Below are 4,388 nucleotides of genomic sequence, written 5' to 3'. Positions count from 1 at the left end.
CATAAAAAATTTCACAGAAAAGCATAATTTGTTGAGGCATCTCATCCCTCCTGGATATATTACCAAATTTCTGGCATGGAAAACAAGATCTACAAAATTCAGCAGCGTCCTTAAAAAGAGTAGGCCACCAGAATCCACAGTCTAAGATTTTTCTAGCAGTTCTTTGAGGGCCAAAATGTCCTCCACTCTCAGATGAGTGACAGGCCTCTAAGATGGACTGGAATTCTGATTGAGGCACACACCGTCTAATTATCTGGTCGGCGCCACATCTCCATAAATATGGGTCATCCCACATATAATATTTAGACTCGCTTTTCAGCTTGTCTCTTTGATGCTTAGAAAAGTTTGGAGGAAAAGTGCGGCAAACTAGATAATTAGCTACAGGTGCATACCAAGGGACTATCTCAGATACTGCTTGCAGGTTATCAAATGGGAAATTATCAGCTATAGGAGTGGAGTCATCTGTAATATGTTCAAGGCGACTCAAGTGGTCTGCCACTAAATTTTGGTTACCACTCCTGTCCTTAATTTCTAAATCAAATTCTTGTAATAGCAGTATCCAACGTATAAGCCTTGGTTTGGACTCCTTTTTAGATAATAAATACTTTAGAGCTGCGTGGTCTGAATACACTACTACTTTAGTGCCAAGTAAATAGGCTCGGAATTTATCTAGAGCAAAAATAATAGCAAGAAGCTCTTTCTCAGTAGTAGTGTAATTCGACTGAGCGGCATCCAAAGTTTTAGACGCGTAAGCAATAAAAAAAGGATCCTTACCTTCACGCTGAGCCAGTGCTACTCCTATAGCATGGTCGGAAGCATCACACATTATTTCAAATGGTTGGCTCCAGTCTGGTCCTCTCACAATTGGAGCTTGAGTCAGTGCGGTCTTCAGCTTATCAAACGCTTGTTTGCAATTTTCACTGAACTCGAACTCAATATCTTTCTGCAGTAGCCTGGATAAGGGAAGTGCTACCTTACTGAAGTCCTTAATGAACCTCCTGTAAAAACCTGCATGTCCAAGGAAAGAACGGACCTCCCTCACAGAAGAGGGGTAAGGTAAACTAGAAATAACATCCACCTTTGCTGGATCTACAGAAATGCCAATGTTAGACACAACATGTCCTAGTACAATCCCTTGTTTAACCATAAAATGACATTTTTCAAAATTTAATACCAGATTTGTACTGACACATCTATCTAATACTCTAGATAATCCATCTAAGAAAAGACTAAAGGAATCGCCGTATATACTAAAATCATCCATCAAAACTTCCATACAGTCCTCAATAAGATCAGAGAAAAGACTCATCATGCACCTTTGGAAAGTAGCTGGTGCATTGCACAAGCCAAAGGGCATTCGCTTGTAAGCATAAGTCCCAAAAGGACATGTAAAAGTGGTCTTTTCCTGATCCTCAGGAGCTATATGAATCTGGAAATAACCTGTGTAACCATCTAGAAAACAATAATGCGATTTACCTGACAGGCGATCCAGCATTTGATCAATGAATGGAAGAGGATAGTGATCCTTACGGGTTGCTTGGTTGAGGCGTCTGTAGTCAATGCAGACCCTCCAGGCGTTCTGAACTCTGGTTGTCAGGAGCTCTCCATGCTCATTCTTCACTGCAGTGACTCCAGACTTCTTTGGCACCACTTGTACTGGGCTTACCCATTCATTGTCTGAGATGGGATAGATGATATCTGTCTCTAGTAGTCTGGTCACTTCCTTTTTGACAACCTCTAGGATAGTGGGGTTCAGTCGTCTCTGGGGTTGACGGACAGGTCTTGCTCCCTCTTCTAAAAATATCCTATGCTCACAGATTTGAGGGTTGATGCCTACTATGTCTGTCAAACTCCAACCAATTGCCTTCTTGTGCCTCCTCAGCACACCAAGTAGCTGCTCTTCCTGTTAAGAAGTGAGTTCCCTTGCAATGATAACCAGAAACTTCTGTCCGTCTTCAAGGTAAGCATATTTGAGGTATGGAGGAAGGGATTTTAATTCTAACTTCTGATCATGTTCAGGCTCTGGGTTGTCTGGAGCTGGTAACAGTGGTAAGGCACTGTCATGGTCCTCTGAGAATGTTCCCACACTTGGACCTTGTCCTGTGTGCTTCTCTTAAAATTCCTCCTGGTGAACTTCAGCCACGGTTTCATCTATAATGTCACACTTGAGGATAGAGTGATCCTCCGGAGGATGCTTCATAACTCCATTCAGGTTGAAGATCACTATTCGGCCATCTATTTCAAAAGAGTACGTTCCTGAAAAAGCATCTAATTTAAACTTTGAGGTCTTCAAGAATGGCCTTCCGAGTAGGATTGATGATGGCTTGTCTGAGTCATTTTGGGACATTTCCAGGATATAAAAATCAGTGGGGAACGTGAGTCCCTTAATGCCCACTAAGACATCTTCAGCAACTCTAACCACTATAATAATGCTTTTATCTGCTAACACAAAATGAGTTGCCGACCTTTTTAAGGGAGGGAGCCTCAAAATATCATATATAGACAAAGGCATTATACTTACACATGCTCCTAAATCACACATGCAATCAGAAATTATCACACCACCAATAGTACAATTAACTATACAAGGACCTGGGTCACTACACTTTTCAGGTAAACCTCCCATTAAAGCAGATATGGAACTTCCTAAAGGAATAGTTTCTAATTCATTAATTTTGTCTTTATGTATACATAAATCTTTTAGAAACTTTGCATACTTAGGTACCTGTTGAATAACATCAAATAGAGGAACAGTTACCTCGACCTTTTTGAATATCTCTACCATTTTTGGATCAGGTTCTAGCTGCTTCCTGGGCTTCCTTGCAAGTTGTGGAAATGGAATAGGAGTGGTGTCTTCTGTAGTGTCTGCGCCTTTTAGTGCTTCCTCTCGTGGTTGCACTTCTTCTTCTTCAGCTATGTCCTGTATGTCTTCTTCCTCTTCAACATCTTCTATTTCCACTACCTCTTCAGCTGAGGCGTGTTCTGATTGGTTTTGCTCCTCTTGATTCCTCTCCTGCAGTGTGGTTCCGGACCTCAGGGTGATGGCATTGATGCCACCCTTTGGATTGGGTAATAGTTGAGAGGGGATTCCACTGGAGCTCGAAGGTTGATTATTGGAGTTGTTCATTGATCCAATATGGGAGACAAGAGCCTGCAAAGTAGCGGTCAGACCATTTAGAGTGGCATTAATGTTATTTTCCATGGTCTGCTATCTCCGATCAATAGATTGCAGTAAGTCATCATTAGCAGATGAAGAAGGATAGGTAATTGGAGAGGTCTGCTGTAGGATATTCTGTGGTCCTTGGGATTGCCTTAGGTGAGGTGCTCTGTAAGGCTGATTCTGATTCTGCTGCCTGTTGTTGTTGTTATTCCACTTCTGATTCCCCTAGTTATCTCTGCCTCCTCTGTTGTTGTTGTTGTTGTCCCTCCAATTCTGGTTAGAATTGTCCTGTCATCCATGGCTGTAGTTGCCACCTTGATTGTACCCTTGGTTGGGGCGGTCATAGAAGTTATGAGTGGCTGCCACAGTGTTGTCTTCCTGCTGGAGCTGCGGACATTCATCAGTATAGTGGCTATAATTAGTACAGATTCTGCAAACTCTTTGTGGGACTAACTGTTGGTTTTGCTGTGCTGGAGAGGGTTGAGCTTGTTGAACTTGTTGTTGATTCAATTGCATTTGCTTCAGCAAGTTGGTCATTTCACAGATACTCTGAGTTAAAGCAGTAGTCTCTCTGCTAGAGGATACTTCTGCAACGGCTTTTGAACGGCCTTATTTCTGCCTGTGATTCCTAGTAGATTCAGCTAAGTCACTGATTAATTGCCATGCCTCATCAGTGGTCTTGTACTTTTTCATAGACCCATTGCCATGCCTCATGCCCTTTGTGACATAACCGAGTAACACTATCTTGTCAATCATATGGTGGGGGCAAGCTTCCAGAAGATTATTGAAGCGCTCCCAGTACTCATAGAGAGTTTCAAAATCATCCTGAACAATCATGGAAATATCTTTCCTCAGTTTATCAGTAACTTCAGCTGGAAAGAACTTTTCCAAAAATTCTCTTCTGAGTGTATCCCAGTTGGATACAGTTGCTGCTGGTTGAGTGTAGTACCACTTTCTTGCCTTTCCCTCAAGAGAAAACAGGAAGGCTTTTAGCAAAATTGAAGTTTTATCTGCACCATCACGCCTGACAGTAGAATAGGCTGCCTAAAAATCTCTCAGGTGCTTGATAGGCTCTTGAGCAGGTAAGCCATGAAACTTGGGCATCAAATTGAGCAATGCGGTCTTTATTTCAAAATCTGTAGCTACCGCTGGGTGATTGGTGTACGAAATTGTGATCATCAACAATGACGCCAATAGAATTGGAGCTCTTAAACGTGAATCACACTTT

General features: G+C 42.0%; 1 non-coding gene across 1 annotated transcript; it reads left to right on the top strand.

Moving 5' to 3' along the window:
* The first annotated feature begins 3,910 nt into the window (after positions 1-3,910).
* LOC148562484 (small nucleolar RNA R71) lies at positions 3,911-4,018 on the top strand. Its single transcript, XR_015886932.1, has one exon. It is a non-coding gene; the product is annotated as a small nucleolar RNA R71 (small nucleolar RNA).
* Positions 4,019-4,388: the final 370 nt, after the last annotated feature.

This window comes from Arachis ipaensis, chromosome B6 (genome assembly GCF_059453495.1).
Source record: "Arachis ipaensis isolate K30076 ecotype BB chromosome B6, ASM5945349v1, whole genome shotgun sequence".
Classification (NCBI taxonomy): domain Eukaryota; kingdom Viridiplantae; phylum Streptophyta; class Magnoliopsida; order Fabales; family Fabaceae; genus Arachis; species Arachis ipaensis.
The sequence above is the reverse complement of the archived record's forward strand: the minus strand, read 5'-3'. Positions and strand labels throughout refer to the sequence as shown.